Raw genomic sequence first — 6,914 nt, forward strand, 5'->3', positions numbered from 1 at the left:
ATGAACTCGTGGGTTTCCTCCCACAGTCTGCAGTTAGTGAGTTAATTGGTCATTGCAAATTGTCCCGTGATTAGACTAGGATTAAATTGGTGGATGCTGTTGGCTCGGTTCGAAGAGCTGGAGGGTCTGTTCTGCACTGTTATCTCTAAATAAACTAAATAAAATTTAAAAAACAACTTCTTTCTGGCACTTTCCTTTTCTCTCATGGTCCACTCTCCTGTCATCTTTCTACTTTTCCAGCCCTTTACTGTTTTCCACCTATCACCTTCCAGTTTCTCACTTCATCCCCCCCACCTTTCCCCTCAGCCCCTCCCCCCACCCCACCCCACCTTATTCTGATTTCTCCCCTTACTTTCCAGACCTGATGGGGTGTCTTAGCCCAAAACGTCAACTCTTTATTCCTCGCCATTGGTGCGGCGTGTTCTGCTGAGCTCCTCCAAAATTTTGTGTACGTTGCTCTGGATTTCCAGCATCTGCATCATTTCTTGTATTTACAATATTCCCGAGTTTTATGAAGGCTAACTCAACATCTGCCTTCTTCACCACCCTATCAACTTGCGTGGTTACTAATGGATCCATCTGTAATTAAGGAGAGTGGATTCTCTCATCGCAGTCACTGTAACAGATGGATGAAACTGCCACCAGGTGTCCCATAAACACTCTTCAGTAATTGGATATCAGATTCAGACTGTTCGAAAATGCTTACGCAGATTTAAAAATTGCTTCTGTGCAGTCATGCTGGTATGAGTCCTTTTCTTTCTTCTGAAGCCAACTTTCTGCTTGTGTTTAACTGCAGAAGTTACACAGAAGGCCTTTCATCTTTTGACCCTCCATGAATGAGCTGACCCCACAATCCTCTGATGACACCTTCCTGCTCATCTGTCACCCCTTCTTCTTCGAACTGAGCTCATTTCACAACCTATGGATTCACTTTTAAGGACTTTACAACTCATGTTCTCAGTAGTATTTATTTACTTGTTTTGTATTTGCTCAGTTTGTCTTTGTTTGCTTGTCAGTCTCTGTAGCTTTTCTTTGATTCTACTGATTTCTTTGTCCTACTGTGAATGCCTGCAAGAAAGTAAATCTCAGGGTAGTAGGTGGTGACTTATATACGTACTTTAATAATAAATTTACTCTGAACTTTGGAATTAGAATTGGATTGGTTTATTATTGTCGTGTACTGAGATGCAGTGAACTGTCTACTGTTTATACTGATCACATCATTATAACATTGCATTGAGGTAATACAAGATGAAACAATAACAGTACAGAATAAAGTCATAGAGTGCAGTGCAGGCAGACAGTAAACGCATGGTCCTGGCATGATAGATTGTGAGACCAAGAGACCAACTTATGCTCGGGGACCATTCAGTAGTTTTGTACTAGTGGGGTAGAAGCTGCCCCGATACGTGAATTCGGACCTTCGTATCTTCTGCCTGATGGAAGAACGGAGAAGAGAGAATGTCTGGGGCAGGTGGGGGTCTTGCTTAATGTTTCATGTTCTACTATGCAGAATAGATCACTATATGGAAATTGAGATCTTCACCTCAAAAACGACCACATTATCACCCTGCAGGTTACAGTCTACCTGCACTGCACTTTCTCTGTAGCTGTTACTCTTCTTTCTATGTTCTGTTACTGTTTGTGTTCCAGCTCGATGCACTTTGTGACGATCTGATCTGTGTGAATGATATGCAAGACAAGCCTTTTGCTGTATCTCAGTTCAGGTGACAATGGTTAGCGTAACGCTGTTATGGCACCAGCAGCCCGGTTCAATTCCTGCTGCCTGTAAGGAGTTTGTACATTTTCCCCGTGACTGCATGGGTTTCCGCTGGGCGTTTCGGTTACCTTCCATTTACAAAAGCAGATGGGTTGGCAGGTTAATTTGTCACATGAATGTAATTGGGCGGCATGGGCTCATTGAGCTGGAAGGTCCTGTTACCGAGCTGTATCTCTAAATAAAAAGCATTCTAATTCCATTTGTAGAGAGAATGTAAATATAAAGCTCGTTCAGAATTTGTGGAAGGTTGGAACTGCGGAGGCATGCTTGTATATGAGAACTCGTTGAGCAGAGATGCACTCCCTCAGTACTGCACTGAAATGTCAGCCTAGAACCTACAACCTTTCACCCAGGGAGCCACAGAAATTCCTGGTGTCCTCCTGAATTCCCAGCCCTCTCTCCGGCATACGGTGGTATCAATATTCTGCTCTGGACATGTTATTTATTGACGTGATAATTGATAGGGGCAAGCAATCCTCACTAGTCGTGTCCTGGCCTGGGAATATTTGATGGGGAAGAGTTCAGGGAGCTCAACACCATGCATCCAAACACTCCCAGGGCCAGGATGCATAGATTGTATATACAGCCACACAAAAGATATGTTCTGGCACCCCTGCTATTTGTGATTTTTATAAGTACCTTGGATGAGGAAGTGGAAGGGTGGGTTAGTAAGTTTGAGATGACAAAGGTTGGTGGGGTTGTGGGTAGAGTGGAGGGTTGTTGTAGGTTGCCACGGGACATTGACAGAGCTGGGCTGGGAAGTGGCAGGTGGAGTTCAGCCCAGAGAAATGTGAAGTGATTCACTTTGGAAGGTTAAATTTGAAGGTAGAGTACAGGGTTTATAGCATGATTTGTATCAGAGAGGAATAACGGCAGGATCTTGGGGTCTGCATCTATCGATCCCTCAAAGCAAGACGATAGAGTGCTTACAAAGGTGTATGGTGTGTTGGTCTTCATTAACAGCCAGAAACTTTTCCAGGATGCCAGAGATGGTGAGGGTGTGGGGTGGTGGTAGAGGCAGATACATTAGTGGGATTTAAAAAACTCTTAGGTAGGCACATGGATGAAAGTAAAATGGAGGGCTATGTAGGAGGAAAGAGTTAGATTGGAGTAGGCTAAACATTCGGCACAACATCATGGACCAAAGAGCCTGTACTGGGCTGTAGTTTTTGAAGTTCTATGAAAAGCATCAATGACATGAAATCAAATCGATGAAGTTCATGCTGAAGGTAGACCACGCTTCCAGTGCTAGCATAGCTCGTACACAGCTCACTAACTGTCTTTAGAATGTGGGAGGGAACCGGAGCACCCAGAGGAAACCCACGTGGTCACAGGGAGAAAGCAAAAATTCCTCACAGATAGCGGTGGGAATTGAAGCCCGATTTGCAATTGCTGGTGCTGTATAGCATCACTCTAACTGCTACGCTGCCATGCCACACAGGGAATCATGGCTCATGGGTTAGAGACAGAGTGAAGCTCCTTCTACACTCCCAGGGCAGGAACACATGGATCAGGCTCCACGTGAAATGACTTGGGAACCTGAGTTATAGGGAAAGGTTGAATAGGTTAGGACTTCATTCCCTGGAGTGTAGGAGAATGACGGGAGACTTGATAGAGGGATATAAAGTCATGAGGGGTGTAGACAGGGTAGATGCATGCAGCCTTTTTCCACTGAGGTTGAGTGAGACTAGAACTAGAGGTAATGGGTTAAGGGTGAAAGGTGAAATATTTAACGGGAACATGAGGGAGAATGCCTTCACTCAGCAGGTGGTGAGAGTGTGGAACGAGCTGCCAGTGGAAATTGTGGATGAGAGTTTTATTTCAACATTTAAGAGAAATTTAAATGGATTCATGGATGGGAGGGGTCTGGAAGGGTGTGAGTTGATGGGACTAGGCGCAGAATCAGCATGGTCTAGATGGGTTGAAAGGCCTGATTCTGTGCTATAGTGTTCGATGACTCTATGAGTCTGTGAAATCTGGGGTTACCCACTAACTTTGCTGACACTGCGTGGACTCCCCGCCATCCCTGGAACAGTTGATTTGAGGAGTGTGTTATTTCTTAGAGGTGTGGTCTGTACCCTACACCCTGCGGCCTACTGAACCAGTTGTCGGGAACGTGAGGGGACGCTCAGTCCCCGATCAGGATGTGTGTGTAATACCTCTGCCATCTCTAGATTAATTCAATCTGTCGAGAGCTGTTGTTAATTGAAACCTGTTTGGGGAGTGACTGCGTATAAATTATCTCAGCCTCTCACCTCTCCCGTCAGGATGAAGAATTAGCTTCAATTTCTGAGCTCAGTTTAATTTGCGAAGCCGCTGTGACTGGAGGCAGCAATAACCCCTGTATCAAAGCTGACACAACGTCACTCCTTATAAATTTCACTTTAATTAACAGTTTACAAATCAAAACTACCAATGATTGAAGCGTGGAGATCAGCTCCTCCCCTCCACTGTCCTTTATACTTACAATTACATGGTTCCCTGATAGTGATGTCACGGGTGGATTGGCTTCGATTCCTGGCCGACACACTTTGTCGAGCTTTGGGGCGGCCTGGCAGGTTAGCGGTGAGCGTAATGCTGTTACTGCACCAGTGACCTGGGAGGAAAGCATTCTTCAGCCAGGCTACTGAATCAGGTACTGAGGTGCAGTGTTTGCATGCCAGCTAGGCAGACCATTCTGTGCACAGATACCCAGAGTACCAGAATCAGAATCAAATGCATCATCACTGACACTAAAATTCGTTGCTTTGTGGTAGCAGTACAGCGCAAAATGTGAAAATTGCCAGAAGTAGCACAAAATAAATAAATCACGCAAAAGAGGAATAACGAGGCAGCGTTTGTGTGTTCGTGGACCATTCAGAAATCTGTTGGCGGAGAAGAAGCTGTACCTAAAGCATTGAATGTGTGTCAGGCTCCAGTACATCAGCCCTAATGGTAACATTGAGAAGAAGGCATAGACTGATAGAATCATAGAACACTACAGCTTAGAAACAGGCCCTTTTGCCCATCTTGTCCATGCCAAACTGTTAATCATAGCCCTCCATACCCCTCCCATCTATGTACCTGTTGAAATTTCTCTTAAATGTTGAAATTGAACACTTTCACCTCTTTCGTTGGCAGCTCGTTCCACACTCTCACCACCCTCTGAGTGAAGAAGTTCCCTCTCGTGTTTCAAGCTCTTAAGCCAACACGGGTTGATTATTAACCCTGCCAAATGCCAGTTTGGGTTGTCAGCCGTTTCTTTCTCAAACATGACTTTCTCAGCCATCAGGTCTCCACAGAAGGTAACAAAACCCTTCCCACCAAAAGTAGCCGCTGTTACGGATTTCCCTCCGCCCTGCACTTCTTAAGAAAACCACAGGAGTTATTAGGCACGGTGAATTTCCATCACCACTTCATTCCGCGAGCTGCCGATCTTGTGCTTCCCCGTATTGTGCGCCGAAGGGTAATACCCCTCATCATGTGTTTGAGCATTAGGGGTATTTGATGATGCCAAGTGGGGTCTTTCCAATGCAAATCTAGTGGTGCACCCATTCCCCAACGCAACTACAGCCGTTACTACTGACGCTTCAGACTGTGCTCTTGGCGCTATGCACAAGCAGTTGGTTGGAGGTGTGTGACATCAATTCACCTTCTGAAGCTGGCAGCAATGCCACCTGGCCTGCACTTCAGAGTTCACCACTGATATACAACCTATCAAGGGGAAAAATAATGCCATGGCTGATCGCCTCTCACGGCCAGTACACATAGGGGTTGACTCTGCCGGCATGGCAGCCGACCAAGGTACTGACCAGGCTGACCGAACAGCTGTCACAGGCCTGTGGTTGGCTGGCATTAGGTTTGGGAAAGCTGTTGTTTCTCTCCTGTGCGATGTCTCAATCAGTCACCCGCCTACCATAGAAAACTGGAAGCGGGCTCTTTATGACTTCATAAATGGTCTCTCACATCCAGGTCAGAAGGCCTCACAGAAACTGGTTGCACTAAAGTTTTGTGGCACGGTCTCAGAAAAGAAGTGCACGATTGGAGTGCAGCCTACGTGGAGTGCCAGCGGGCAAAAAAATTAACTGTCATATCCAGACGCCATTGGCACCTTTTGAGGTCCCTGAGCGACAGTTTGGCCACGTCAATGTGGATCCTGTTGTTCCTCTTCCACTGCACCCCCCCCCCCCGCCCCTGCGGTTTCACACACCTTCCTACCAGGTTCCAGAGGACGTTCCTCTAGCATCGATGATGTGGCTTGGGTGTTCATCAGCACCTGGGTTGCTCAGTTTGACACCCCATCTGATATTCCCTCTGACCACGGTCCCCAATGAATTCGATGGCTCAGAACCTCGGTGTTAGGTTACATTACCCCACAGCACGTCACCTGCAGTCCAAAGGCCTATGCGAGCAGTTTCACTGCTCCTTACACCGGCCAACCAAGATTTGGAGGGCCATGCCCCTGTCGTCACGGCACGACCATGAGTGTCAGCAGAACTCTGGATGAAGCGGCTGTTCCTCCACCCGTGGAACATCGGACCCGAGGTGGGCAGCTTGTCCAAGCTCTCGGCAGGCTCGCAATGCTGGTTGTGGTGAATTCTGAGTGGGCCGGTAGAAAATGTATTGAATTCACAATCGCCAGCACTGGCCTGGGGTTCACTTTCAGAGGCTGTTCTCATGTGACGACACATTTGTGTACAGTAGTTTAACCACACTTTGAGTTCAGTTTCTCGTGTTCAATAATGAGTTGCTATGACTTCTTAAGCATAAAATGCCTCCGCCGTTTTATTTGTGAAAACCTACAATATCACTGCAGTGTGTCATGAAATTTGTTGTTTTGCAGCAGCAGTACAGTGCAATACATAATAGTATGCAAACTATAAATTACAATTAAAAATAACTGCATATGTATATATAAAATATATTATAAATAAAAAATAAGTAGTACAGAAAGAGGGAAAAATAAAACAAAATAAAACAGTGATGTTGTTTAATGTTAGATCCATATCTTTAATCACCAGACAGGTTTCCATTCAGGCCTTTTCCCATCAACTGGGATCTCAGCCCAAATTGTCGACAGTTTATATCTTTTGACAGATGTTGCCTGACCTGCTAAATTCCTCGATCGCTTTGCGTTGTTCTGGATTTCCAGCAT

The sequence above is a fragment of the Hypanus sabinus genome, chromosome 4 (assembly GCF_030144855.1).
Source record: "Hypanus sabinus isolate sHypSab1 chromosome 4, sHypSab1.hap1, whole genome shotgun sequence".
Lineage (NCBI taxonomy): Eukaryota > Metazoa > Chordata > Chondrichthyes > Myliobatiformes > Dasyatidae > Hypanus > Hypanus sabinus.